The sequence below is a fragment of the Episyrphus balteatus genome, chromosome X, assembly GCF_945859705.1.
Source record: "Episyrphus balteatus chromosome X, idEpiBalt1.1, whole genome shotgun sequence".
NCBI lineage: Eukaryota > Metazoa > Arthropoda > Insecta > Diptera > Syrphidae > Episyrphus > Episyrphus balteatus.
In genome coordinates this window covers 4868922-4884354 of record NC_079138.1, presented here as the reverse complement: position 1 = coordinate 4884354, position 15433 = coordinate 4868922, and the positions used below count along the sequence as shown (strand labels likewise).

Genomic DNA, 15433 nt, shown 5'->3' with positions numbered 1-15433 from the left:
TTTAAACTGGGGGTTAGACGTTTTACCAAGTAGAGTCAAGTAATATGATTGATAACATTCTGTAAATTAGCATAGCAGTTTATTAATATCTATCTATTCTGGGTTGCAGGGAGATTTAAATCTACCATGAAGTAAAAAAAGTTTCAATCTATGTAGGTATATTTTTTTTTTTTTTAAATTGCAATTCAAGATTTAAGTCAGCCTTAAGTCAAATTTTGGTTGAACTCTAAGTTTATGTGTTCAAAGAATTAAAACCCCATACAATGAAATGACTTCTTTATGAACATGTTTTCTCAGATTTTCCTTGCCGAAAAAAAGGCATTTTAAGAAACTTCCTCCAAATCCGCAGTTTCTTGGAGGTCTGGTTACTGAACCAATTTTTCAGCTCAAAGTCTCGAAAAAAGTTTGGGTTTAAAGATTTGAGTTCACTGAACAGGGCATTCTGGAAAAAAATTACAAATCTATTTTTTATTCAAATTTTCGAACAAAGTCCAAGAGGTAGTAACCTAAAAAATTTTTCGAGATTTTTGGTATTCGAGATTTTTTTTTCGTTCGAGATAACGTCATGATCCTAACCTAACACGTAGATACCTCTTGTTTAAAAAAATGCATACCTATTCAAAAATTTCTTTCAAATCTATCGAATGTGACATCAAAAGAATTTTGTGTTCATAAAAATAACGAGCCCTTCCTACCAAATTATCGTATGCGACATGGCGATGTTTTTCTATTATCATTTTACTATCATATTTTCTTGAACAATAAACATACCCCCCGCAAAAATTGCATTGGGGCCAGAAAATTATCAAAAATTTTTTTTAATTTTTAAAATGACCACTACACAGAGAAAAAAAATAACTATTTTAATAGTTAAAAACGGGATAACTATTTTAAATACACCGAAAAAAAAACCAATATCAATTTAACATTTTTTAAATATCAAATTAACACTTTTTAAATATCAGCCAAAAATGCTCTATAAAATGTGTTTTATGATATTTAAAATGTTAAAACAACATTTTTATTATCAGGATGATATTTAAATGTCACATTTTGGAAATTTTTTTTGATATTTTATTATCATTTTTTCATATCAATTTCTCATTCCAAATTATTGAAAAATATTAAATACAAAATTCTTAATGTGTACTAATTTAAAGGCGCTTTGTGTTTTTTCGAAGTAAAATGTATGATTTACTGAGAAAATTTGATCGGCACTAAGATTTTACTTCACATAGTTTGGGAGAAAATAACAAAACAATTATATCACCTATAATAGAAAAAATAATATCACCATTATTTTGTAAAGAATATTCCCTTTCAGTAATGTTTTGAAAAAAGAAAGAAAATTCTTAAAATAATAAATATAATAAAAATAAAAAGGAAAGAAATCGGTTTCATTATAATAAACTAAAACGTAAAATCTAGTCAACATTGATATTTTAATTGTCAAAGTGAAATTTTCACTATCCACCTGAAATTAAAAAATGTCAAAATGATATATGATAAAATATCAAAATTGATATTTTAATTGTTGGACGACTTTTGTCACTGAAAAATGTTAATTTGATAGCTGTTATTATCAATTTTTTTTTCGGTGTAGTTATTATTGACTATTAAATAGTCACATATAACTATTTTAATAGTTAAAGTTGACTATTTAATAGTTAATTTGAAGAATACGAGTAGTAAGATTGACTAAATAGTTATCCCGATAATAACTATTTTGTTCTCTGAGTGTAGGGGTCATGCATTCACATAAAAATCGAGAAAAACAAAGAAAGGTAGGCATATCTGCATTTTTGTAATGTTTTTTTTTTTTTTCATTTATTTATTTATGGATTTATTCTTCTTTAAAAAGGCCATTGCAATTGACAGCTTAAAAATTAAGCGTAGAAAACTAATAATAGATCAGAGCTTACAGAATAAATAATATTTTTCAATTTTTTTTTTAGTTTAAATCTTAATTTTTATATATTTTTTTAAAATTTAGTTCCTTAATTTATTTAATATAATTATTTTTAGTATCAACTCTGCACTGAAAAAAATATACAAAGGAATCATAATTTTTTGCATTGCAACCCCTTGCAGTGGAATAAAATCATTAAATTAGTCTTAAAACTTTATGTTAATACTTTTGCGGGGAATAGGTATAAATTTGAATTTCCAGAAAATAAAATTTCGCTCCGTTGTCCATAATTCATAATTTAATTTGACACTAACGATTATTTGGCGGGAAGGGCTCAATTAATAATCACTGGCCAAAAAATTTCAACTTTTTAAAATTTTCCAGAAAGATTTATGTACCTATATCAAATTTTATAGATTTGGGTTCAATAAGCTCAAAAATAATATTGGTGTTTTCTATCAGCTCTAGTTCTTGAATTATTTAATGTTTCATATTTAAGGAAATATTCATACTAATTTTTAAGTTTTTCTTTTTTTGGGCGTTGGGGAGAGTGGGGCCAAATGTAACACTTTTTTCTAAAATCGATGGTTCTCCTACAAATTTGAAAGTGGGTCAACCTGACCTTTTTTAAATTAAAGACCCATGTTTTAGCTCCAAGATCTATCATAAAAATTTAGCAAAACATAACGGTAATGTTGAAAAATAAAGCTTCCAAAAAAAAAATCGTGTTGTTTCAACTTACCCCACATACGGGGCAAAGTGTAACACATACCGGGGTAGGTTGTACCAAGAACTAAAAATAAGAGAAAAATACCTTTATTTGTTTATATTTATTTATTTTTAATTAATAACAATAAAAACAAACCTCAGTCATGAAATTTTGGTGCAAATTTGTAAAAAGTGGAGCAAATCCAAGATTTCCAGAGAAAATTTGACAGTAGTCTTAAATAAAAGTTATTCGAATTCATAAATTGTTTTATAAGCTTTATGAATTCAAGTGGTGGTTCAAAAATGTGTTTCCAATTTCAAAATAAATACAAATTCAATTACAAGCATTCATATTCAGGGTTGTTAATTATATTAGGTAAACAATTTTTCAGTATAGGTATATAACTTGCCCCGGAAAAATGTTACAACTAGCCCCAGCATGAAATTTGGCACATAAAATCAATTTAAAAAAAAAGCGAAACTGATATAGACATAACATATACACGCAATTTGAGCCAAAACACAGTTGCATATAACAAAAAAACACTTAGCACTCTATCTTTTTCGGGTAAAGAGGTAGACCAAAAATAAAATTTAAAAAAAAAGTTACAAACATGCATTTTTTGGGCACCACTAGTGTACCTTCTCACCCTGTCGTCTAATCTTCATCTGAAGAAAATGTGCCGGTAGATATGCAAAAATTGAGCATTTTTCTCCTTTACGCGTTTCTTAATATTGAAAGGAACATCGCTTTTTTTAGCTGTTAATTCTTACCCCTGTTACATTTAGCCCCACTCTCCCCTTTATTAAAAATTTCCCAGAAAAATGTATATTAAACTCAATGTATTTGGGGTCAGTAAACCTAAAAATCACATTCATTTTTTTCTAGGAGCTCTATTTTTTTTTTTAATATTTTAGTTTTCCACATTTTGTTGGTAATTATTTTAAAGTTATGCTTATTTTAACTGTTTGTTAACATTTTCCAGAAATTTTCTTATTGAACCTAATGCATTTGGGTTCACTAAGCCTAAAAATCACACTGGTTTCTTTCTCAATTTTTTAGATATTGTAATTTTTCACATTTTTGGGGTAACTTCATCCTATTTTTTTTTTTGATTTTATTATTACAAGCGTTTTTAAAGTTTTGTTGGAAAAATTTGTTTCGAATGTATAATGTAAAAATTTTAACAAAAACTTTTTAAATAAAACTAATTTAACAGAGAAAAATTGTATGCCTTTTCATGTATGAATAATTTAAAAACTAGAGCTGCTAGAAAAAAAACTAATGTTATTTTTGGTAAGGAATGATAAACAACGGTCTGGACGGGCAGTGAATTGAAGCCGAAGAAGTTTCGAATTTTTCAACAAAAAACTTTTTAGGTAAGATATCGATAAAAAGAACTACCTACCTTCCTTTTGGTACATAGGTAACATTTGAACACATTCTTAGCTTATTGGTCTAATTTATCTTTTCTTGATCAAAAAATTGAGAAACAAAAAAAAAAAAAAATCAATTTCATGAAATCTTTTCTAACAATCGTCCAACCATTTCTATTACCAAAGAAGATGAAACAGAAGCAGACATTTCTCAATCAGAAACAGATAACATTGTTTAATTAAAAGTAGTAGATACTGAGAACATAGGTAGGAGAAGGTAGGGTAGGTATTTAGGTAAGATGATTGCCTTCTTATCTATCTAACAAAAGAAGACAAATACAAAAAATATAAATATTTTTCAAGTCGAATAGGTAAGAACGAACATTTTTTTTTTTGTTCAAACAACGGCATCCTTTCAAATCTCATTCTTCTTTTTCTCGATTTCACTATAAACTGGAGTCCACCACTCGCACACAAGTACAAACATTCACACAACAACAAAAAATATTCCTTCTCACTTCTTGCCAACTCGAAAACGAAGACGTTTTCTTTTTAATGTCGTGTCGTTTCGTTAGACAGTCGATGTAGGTACACACCGACACCATTACCATCAGAGCTACGAAGGAGACAGGCTACAGGCACAAGGACCTACAGGCTAGTCCAAGTCATTATCAACATTATTGCACAGAGAAAAAGTCCTCCGTCCTCCATAGTTATCTGCTTTTACTGCTGGCGATTTAGCCAGCCAGCCAACCAACCAACCACCACCGGGCGTCGTTGTCGTCCTGTTAACCAACCGTAAGGATTCTTACAGAAATATAGCCAACCGTGGACGATTTTTTTTTTGCTTCTACTCTTTCTGGTGTGTATTATATAATTATTTCTATATATTTTTTTTTTTTTATTTCTGCACATTGTTCCAATGGTGCTCCATCGTTTCTATCGTAGTAGTGCCTCCTCATCGTTCTTCTTTTATTTTTCTTGTACAAACACTTTGCCAAACCGGGGCTACCGGTGTACACCAACACATTTAGGAATAAAACAGAAAAAAAATTGTTATATATACGACGAGTAGAGTAGGTACTTTTATCATTGCTTTTTTTATTTTTCTTGTACATAGGAAATATTGCAATGAACATTTCTTAGAAAACTGATATTTTTTTTTCAGATTGCATTTTAAGTGCAGAATGGACAAACTTATTTACTGAAAGAAAGGAGAGTAGGTAGTGAGCAAGGCTGTATAGGAGGTTGGTATTATAGGTACAAGGAAAGGATTGGAATAAATTTTTTTGTTTGGATCTTGTGATTGAGTGAAAATTTAAAATAAGCGGACTTGGAATATTTAACCTCTGTTTTGAACTTAAAATTTGACCCTGATGCCAATAATATGCTCAAGTTGTTTCACTTTCAAGATTTTTAGTTCAATTTTCTTTTAGGTACCAACTTAATTTTTTTTAACTTGTAGGAACCTTCTTTTTCTATGAATAGGTACCTGCTTATAAAACAACCCCATCTCTAAATTTTTTTTTCTGCGTTGCTCCACAATGATTATTTTCCACCAACACCACAAACACCTCACCACCGCACAGTCTCGACCGTCTCCGCACCTTGCCTTGTCGTCGCGTCGTCGGTCGTGCAAGTGGAAATGGTTTTTTCTTTTCTTAATCTTTTGTTCCGATATGTTTAGGAAAGGATATTTCAATGTACATACATATGTCTAGGCAAGTGTGTATGTGTTCACACATGCAGTTAACACAGAAACAAGTTTCAAAGAAAAGGGGCCACGGCTACACTCATACTTGATTGTTTTTTTTTTCCTTATTTTTTTTTTTTTTAATTTTAACTTTATCTTACTTTTTTTTCTCTTTGGAATGAAAAAAAAAATATCTTCTCCGCCCACATAAGGATATTTTGTTCTTCCTTTGGTCTATTATCCTTGTGTGCATGACACATTTCCATGCATTAAAATTAAACAGACTATTCGGAGGGTGGTTAAAGGGGGGCCCTAGCGTCAGAAAAAAAAAAATTGAAGTAAAAACGTTGGTATAGAGAATAAGAAAACGTGTGTGTAAATGGGGTGAAATTCGCGTCATCAATTTTTCCTTTTCTAAGAAAAAGGACGACGACGAAGACGAGGACAACGACGACGACGATTCAAGATGTTTTAAAGCCAAAGGAATATTAAACTTTTTTATTTATACCTTCCCAGTAGTAGCTTTTTTTCTGTTGAGAAATTTAAAATTATGGATTTTAGCTCTACACGGAGAAAAAAAAGCACTTTAGAATAATATGAAATCCACTTTAAATCACATCTTCATAAAACAATAAGATTTCTTTTCGAAATAAATGGAATCCGCTTAAATTCTGTTTAATTTAAAGTGAACATCATTTTATTTTTATAAGAATTTTCATCTAAAAAAAAAAACGTTTAAAAATAAAAAGGTTCCATTTTAATATGAAAAGATTTTCGAAAAAAAAAATAAATTACCTATTTAAAATTAATATGGAAATCTTCTTAATTTTTGGTAGTTGTAACTTATACAAATTTTGAATTTTTTTTGCAGTTTATCTAATACCAAAAACCCGATTCTCCCTCATTTTCATATAGTAAAGCACTCGCCTAGTGACCCAAGAGTTGAAGGATCAATTCTTTATAAAAATGTGTTGACATAAAAATAAGAAGATTTTCTTCTTAAATGAAATGTATTCTTTTAAATTAGCACATTTAAGAAATAAAAAAGATTTGTCCGCTTAATTTAAGACGGAGGTCTTCTTGACAAAAAAAGAAAAAAAAAAAAAAAACGTCCACTTTGTTTAATACAGAATCCGTTTGTTTAGAGCTTGTCTTTTTTCTCCGTGTATGAGTGAGAAAAAAAAATCACTCGATGAAGGGGAGAATGGAGCTATGGATAAAACTTTTCATCTTATAACGTTACTTGTGTCTCTGCAGAACCCCCATTTTTTAAATTAAATGTCACATACCTATAGCCTTATAACCAAGACGCTCTAACTAGTACTTCATTCGTAAAGTTCCAATGAGTTTGTTTTTTTAAATTAAGATGAAACAGATGAACAAGATAGAGTAAAGTCGGGTATTGTAGTATACATGTTTCTTTTTTTAATACATATCTATATATTAAAATATTGAATCAAACTCATCGAAAATTTGTGAAGATGTTCAATAGTACCTATATAAGCTTCGTGTCTTGAATGTTTTGTAGTGTTTTTTTGTTTCTAAAAAAAGTTTTGTATCAAAATGTGAACTGTCCTCTAAAATGCCCCATTTGCCAAGTGGAGGGTAATGTGGTACACATACTTCTGTTAATGTGGTATGGTAAACTGGGGTAGATTCATCATCGGGGCACATTCGTCAAAGTCATTTTCGGTTGTATGCACTATGAATTTAGAAATGAAAATGACACTGAACGCATCCTTTACTGAATTCATGAACACGCTCTTAGTTTGGCATTTGAAGTTTAGCGGTAAGAAAAGTTGTGTGTTGTTTTGTCTTTTTTGGTTCTCCGGTGCAATTTTGGCTAGTGGACGAGTAGGTGATTTTTATATTGAAAAATTAATTGTAGAAAATCCTGGTTACGCTAATTTTTTAGTTCATTAAATAAGGAAGTCGAATTAAATAAAAAAAAGGCTAGATATTTTTAATTGTAGTAAGACTATGTGCGAAAAATGTTGTCTTTTGGGCAATCGGGGTAGATTCGTCATTTTGATTGGGACACATTTAGCAAGTGCCGAATCTACCCCGGGTTTTCAAAAGCTTGACCAAACATTGAGCATTTGACTAAAATAGACAAAAAACGATATTTTCTATAAATACCTACCACTCTTTAGAGCGCATTGCCTTTGAATCGAAGATTGTTACTAAGACATTTCTTAATTTTTTTGTGAAAAATGTTATAGTGTATGAAGTGAGTTAAAAATATATTTAAAAAAAAAAAAAACTCATATTTCAAAAACTAGGTACAAAAATTCCCATTTTTTAGTTTTGACTAAATAAAAAAAAATCTTTTTATATTATCTACCAGTTTTTCAAATAGGTACAACTTTTCGATAGGAATCACCGTTTAAGAGAAATAGGCAAAAAACCGTTATTTTCGACATTTGACACATTTTAAAATCACGATATCTTCTAAGCAATATCTCCTAGAAAAAAAACTATCGCAACATTGTCTTAGGGAATTTGAAAACCCACAAGTCTTTCATATACTTTTTTTTTGATAGCTTCTCTCGTTTCAAAATTATATATGAAAAAATTTCATTTTCGACATTTAAACTTGAATAACTTTTTATGCACACATGGGACTTTTAAGGACTTTTGACATTATACTTTAATCGATATTTCAATGCTCTGTACCATTTTCTATGCGAACTATTTCAGGGTTAAATGTCTATTTTCATCGGACTATTCCTATGCTTGATTTGTTTTATATTTATATTATATTTTTTTTAGTGTTAAAGTGAAGAAAAATAATTTTTTTTTTATTTTAAATTTTTGAAGTTTCATAGTATAACCTTAAATTTTGTTTATATTGTATTTTTAAGGAAATAAAAATACGTTTCGAACACAATTTTCACGTATTCTTAATAGTTTTTTTCGATGCTAAATGTGCCCCATTGAATGCCGAAACTGCCCCGGCCCGTGGCACTTTCATTAAACAGAATTGAATTTTTAAAAACGTTATTATAACGTTTTGGTAAGTAGATTACAAACTTTTTCTTCGTAAAACTAAAGTTTAATGTTGAAACCACCTGTTGAGCAAAACAAAAAATATCTTGCAAGTATAAACAACGAAGTAAAAGGCAAGTGAAAAAAAATTGCCGAATGTGCCCCAGTTTACCATATACTCTTCCCCAATATAATATTATATATTAATGAGTGTCTTCATTTTTGAAACAAGCAGTAAAGATGTTTTTATTTGTTTTTATTGAGAATGAAGGAAAAATAACAAAAAAATAAAAATTACTTGTGTTTTTTAAAATTTAAGAAAAGAATATAAATGTTATTGTTGTTATAATTCTAAGGGAGTTTAGTATACCACATTAGCGAAAAGAGTGATATTGTACCTACAATAAATTAAAAAAATATATATTTAAAGTAAGATTTGAACCAAACTGATACCGAAATCACGTTAATCAATAACATATAAAAAGCCCACGAAGAAACCGTTTATAAGGATTTATCAAGTTTTTCAAAGGTATTGGAATATTTTCGTGTTTTTGAGTATGCATTTTTCATAACACAAAAGTTGTGATCTATTACTTCAAAAGAAGTCCTCCTATTATCGTTCGTTTCTTAAAAAAAAACATGTATACCACATTACCCGCCTCTACTACATTACCAGAATTTACTCTACCTACCTTCATACGATTGATGGAGTTTCTAGTCGTAATATAATGTATATATTTAGGCTCTAGGCAGCGTTGCAAACCTATTCAGTCAAAATTATGCCTAACTTGAAAAAAAATTATGCCTTTTCGAATAAATTATGCCTCAATTTAGATTTCTTAGTTTATGTTAAAAAAAAAATAAATAAATACAAAAATTGCACGTACACATAACGGAATGTTTTATTAATTAATTTTTATATAAGGCAACTTATTTGTCATGCAACGGAAACTTATTTTCTTTGAAAGGAATTTTCAAGGAAACTAAGACATTGGAATTGCTTTACATAATTGGAAGAAATTAGAGACCAATTTTGTTCACCATTAAGAAATAATCGCCTATTTGCAAGCGTTTTAGGCTTTTTATAGCAACAAAATTGCTTTTGTAGATTCTCGTCTAGTAAAATTGATTAATGTGGACAAAATTCTTCGAGAAAAAAAACTAACAAGAGTTAAATGGTAAAAAGCAATTCTGTTAATAAAACTTAGAACAACCTTAATATATAAAAGATATAATAATATATTAATATTTAGTCTTTTTTATCAAAACATTTAAAAAATTATAAGAAACTTTTAAAATATATTCAAAGTGGAATGAAAAAAATTATGCCTTTTTGGCAAAAAATAAACCTCAATGCCTTAGCTAATAAAATTATGCCTAAAAGGCATAATTATGCCTTAGTTGGCAACGCTGGCTCTACGTACCTTCTTAAAAAAAATTATCCTGAACTTTGAAGGCAATTTTGTCTTCTGAAGTTTGGACAGTAGAGTAAAAATAAAATTGAAAAATAGACATAAGTATTAACAGATTTTTTTTTTTGAACTTTTAAAGTGATAGCTAGGGGTCACGCATTTGCATCGAAAATTGAAAAAAACAAAGAACAAATTGAGCTTATAAAACAAATATCTTGCATTTTTTAAATGTTTCTTTTTTTTTTTGTATTAATTTATGTTGTTATTCTTCTTTAAAAAGCTCCTATTCCTCATTGCATTTTTTAAATTTTTTGAATTTAAAACTTTATTTATATTTATTTTTTTAAATTTAGATCCATAATTTATTTATGTAATCCTTTTAAGTACCATGTCTAAACTGAAAAAAATTTAAATGCAAATTAGAGGAAAATGAAAACCACATTGATTTAACTATTATTCGGAATGATTTTGCGTTGAAGATGAACATTTTAAAATCAACGTGGAAAAATGGTTAATCTTTGATGGTTTCGTATCTTAAAGTCACATAAATCAAAGTAGTTCATCTTTGAAACAACGACGTTTCAACTTCAATTTATTTTTTCCCTCAGTGTAGGTACATTTTTGCATTGTATTGTGGTGGAAAAAAATTAAAAACAAAAAATCTTTAAATTAGTTTTAAGACTATAGCCTCAAGTAGCACAAAAGTCTAAAATACACCAAAATATTTGGTGTATTTTTTGCACTTTCGTGATGTACATTTTTAATATAAAAAATACACCATTTGCTTGTATATAATAAACTCCGGTGGTTAAAAAAATATACCGATTTTTGGTGTATAAATGGCGCTAGTGGTATATTAAATGATCTGGTTTTTGGTGAAAATTATCCCTTTGAAATTGAAAAATACACAATAAATCTATGGATAAAATACACCATTTAAATTATTCTAATTTAAAATTTGAGCCAAAGTTTATTTTTTACCTCAAACAGTTTGATGAATTCTAATTCACACCATTTCTTATGAAATAAATGAAAATGAATTTTTATTCACTTTCAAAATATTGCCATAAGAAACTAATATTTAAATATGAATTTGTTTGCCAAATTTTAAAACGAAACACATTTTGTCTACTAATTTTAGATACTACCCCCTCTAAAAATTGAGCGCAGTGTGTACAGGGTGTACTTTCTACACCAAAGAGAGTGTACAAAATATACCGTTTTGGTGGATTTCAGAATCGAATAATTTTATGCACCATTAATGGTATATTATAAAAACAACTGAATATAGGTGTATTTTTTGCACTGAATCTTAAAAAAATGTTTAAATTTTTTACAGAAAAGACAGTGGTATAATTTGTATACCAATAATTTTGAGAAATACACCATATTTTTTCAATTTCCTCAATTTTACACCAAAATTAATGCATTTACACCAATTTATACACCAGTGTGCTACTTGAGGCTTTGAACTACTCTCCTGTATAATATTAAAAATCTAATTTTGCGGGAAGTATCTATAATTTTGAAAATAATTGTCAGAAAATCAAATTTCACTCCGGTCTATTGGACACTCACCAAAATCTGAAAACTCGTCCGGCAATGGCATTGTTTTATCAAAGTCTAAGAGCGTTATTATTTAGTTTTGTCAAAAGCAAAAACCACAAATTGTCTGCAAAGTTCAGGATCATAGAAATACTATACTATAATGAGATGAACTAAAACAATTGTGTCGCGTAGCGTCGCACTATGTCACGTAGTTTTGCGTCGCATTGCTCCTCAATAGAAAAATTAGAAGAAAACTTTCGGACAAGGGTCACTAACATTGCAAACTCTAACTCATATTATTATCGACCATTGTCCTAGCCGAATCAATGTATGAATATTACATCAAACACGTATTTATAGTATCTACGTATAAAAAAGTTGCCTGCGTGCATAACGCAGATATCCTCATCTAAAACACCAAATTTCATTCATATGCCCTACCTCTCAACTCTGCGATGTTGGACAAAGCTCACAAAATAATATTGTGTCTATGTTTACTTTTTTCTGCAGCTGGCTATGCAACCATAACACAATACAAACAACTCTTGGAAAATCTAATATTGCTCATTGATTTCCAATGTGGTCAGTTCTAGTATAAGTAACTGACCAGCAGCGCGCCACCACCACCACCAACCATCATTAATATCCTTTATAAGGGTAGAAATAGAGGCATAGATCCGGTTCGGTTCGGTCCAGTCCGGTCCGGTCCAGAGAATAGCTGTCGCGAATATACAAAATTAAAAAGGGGTATGTGCTGCAGTTGTTTGGTTGTAGCCTTAAGGTACGCGAACAATATTAATTTATGCAAATAGTTTTTTTATTAATTTTTTTTTTTTTTATTCAAAAACCACAAATTAAATTGAAAATATTTCCTAAGCTGTCAAATGTTGTAATGTGTGTAGTAGACAAAATGATTGAAATGCCTAATCGTATCGTGGTTCTTTCATTAATTTATTTTACTCCTTATTTTAATTTTTTTTCTGAATAGGACCTGATAAATTACCATTTCTATGAAATAATTGGATATATGCAAAAAGATGAGATCAAACTTTTTACTCACTTTTTGATACATTTTTTGAGATAAATCATTTTTATCAAAAAAACAAAACCGACTTCCTTGGATCAAAACTGGGTTTTATTGTTTTTCTCATAGTTTCTATAGCTAAATTGCAGGCACCGGCTTTCCAATAAAAAAATTATTAAAATTGGTTCACTCAGTCCAAAGTTATGAGATAACATACACTGAAAAATAAGTAAATCGCTGGAACTCGTCTTTTTGATTACAACTTATGTATATGAGAGACCTTTGTAGATAAGTTTTGTTTGAATGTAATTACTTTTTGATTAAAAAAAATATTTTTAGTAGCAACTGCTAATAAAACCTTACTTTTCTTCCAAAATATGGCTCTAGAGCGAGTTAGAGTTAAAAATTAAAAAATAATCATTTTTGGATTTTTAAAAATTCAATCTTTTTTCAAAAACATTTTTTTTAAAATATTTTTTATTATTTCCTGAATCAAATGTCAATTTTTGTTTTAAAATAAAAAACAAGTTTAGTTAATTTAAAAATTTCTTAAATTAAATAAGTTTGCAAAAAATTAAAACCAAGTCCCGTTATAATTGGTAACTTAATTTTAAATAGTATGTTTAATAAAACAAAATTGAAAAAATCCAGTTAGATTTTAGAAAAAAAAAAATAACAAACAAAAAGTTAAAAGTTATTGTTTCAGCCAATCTATAAAACTTTTGAGTTATGTTCATGGGCCAAAATACTATTGTAAATTACCTACTATTGTGATTTTTGAAAAAAATATTGAAATTTGTATCAGTATCATTTTTTTCTACTTTAATCTGTAATATTATAACATTTGCAGTGATGTTTTCAATAGCATTTTATATTTATGACAGTTTACACATAAAGTGATCGAAAAACTAAACAACTGCGTTACCTGTAATTGCATACAATATAATAGTTTCAATTTTGTTTATAAAATAATAAAATTAATACAGTTAAATCACAGAAATATTAAATTCAATTAAATAATATTCTTAATAAATTATATCATTGCGTTACCAAAAATTATCTTACCTACAAAAACTTTAACTTTTCTAAAAAAAAAAACAGAGAAAAAATAGCAAAAATAAAAAAAAAATTAGGTAAAATTACAGTTAGAAGCTTCTACTTATGATCAGAAGCCCGAATATAATCATACAAATGCTGTAAAAAACTGGTGACATATAGTAACGCAGTGGTTATCTTATAACCAGAGTATTATTCTTAATAACTTAAAAATAGATATACAACAATTGCTTTATTATTTATGGTAACGCAATGGAGTAGTAACACAGTTGTTATCTAATGTATCTTAACTTTGAACTTGATTGAAAAACAAATCTTTTAGCATAAAAACTTAATATAAGAATAACAATAATACAAATTTCGTCCATACTTATCTCATAAAAGCGGTAACTCAGTGGTAACGCAATTAACACTCGCATCTCTTTTTTGGAATTTGAAGGTATTATGTTTTCTAAATTATTCCTACTAAACAATGACTATCATTTATCTAAAGTGTTACAACAAATCGAAGTAAATGAGGTACATAAAATTAAACTACAGTTATTTGAAGTATATTTTCACATGGTAACGCAGAGTAGCTAAGATTTTATTCCACAGTTTAAATTTTTTTTATTATTATGTGAAATAGGTAGGTACTTAAGTATTAACTGGGAATGAAAAACGCCGTACAAGGGATATTACTAGAAATTAAGACTTTGATGTCCTTAAACAACAATATTTTGTATGAAAAAATATTGCGTTACTAAAATAGATTTGCGACCAATTCAATTAAAACTTGGATTTTATTCAAATTTTTTATTTTTTTTGTATTCTATTTAAAACTCACATATGAGAACGTGAATTGTCACATACAGAAATAAAAATTTCCGTTTTTGCATGAAGTGAACCTAAAGAATCTAAATCTTATTTTAAGAATTACCAACATTCAGAAAACATTAGAAAACTATTTTATTTTTTTTATTTAGTTTGAAAAAAAAAACACCGGTAATCATGAGAGTCTTATGAGAATTTCGATTATTTATCTAATTATCGCTTAGAGTGCATATGAAGATAGATATATTAGGATTAGGAGCCAACAAAATTACAGAGGAAAGCTGAACATTTTTCTCGCAATGGAAAACAAGGAAATTCTAACTATTTGAAAATAAAAAATTATCACTGCCGTCGGATTGAAAAAAAATCCCTTAAACTTGTACCAACCCTTCCTACCTCGACACGCACGTAAAGGTTCATAAAAACTAGATATTGAACTCTATTAACCGTAAGATGTCGTATATCACTTTTTTTTCTTGATTTCACAAATATTTTAAAACAACATTTTTTAGTTCCATTTAAATGAGAATATAGGTAGTCCAATCAGTTTTGTCCTTCTTATTGGATTGTTTTTTTTTTTTATTTTTTGATTGGGTCTTTTTTTTTTGGCAAACTTTGTATGGTAAATTATATATTCCGTTTCACTTTTTTATTTATTTTTTTTTTTTGAGTGCATTTAACAAAATATTTATTATTATTATTAAAATAAACCTCCGCTTTGTGTAAATTATTTTGAATGTGTTTTTCCGAATTTCGATTTTGACTGCAAAACGAAAGGATCTATCTGTATGCCTTAAGTCCTATACGTGTCCTTTTTTCAATATAAAAATCTTATACGTGTAATGTGTATGTGGGGAAATGTAGGAGAAGCAAAGGGCACGATAAGAGAATTGAAGAAAATTGTC

At 28.5% G+C, this 15433-nt stretch overlaps 1 long non-coding RNA gene across 1 annotated transcript in view; it reads right to left on the bottom strand.

Annotated features, from left to right (window-relative positions):
- Positions 1-15095, bottom strand: part of LOC129920641 (uncharacterized) — a 60837-nt gene extending 45742 nt beyond the window's left edge. Inside the window, exon 1 of the long non-coding RNA XR_008773282.1 lies at positions 14925-15095. This is a non-coding gene — a long non-coding RNA (uncharacterized LOC129920641). The remainder of the gene's footprint in view (positions 1-14924) is intronic.
- Positions 15096-15433: the final 338 nt, after the last annotated feature.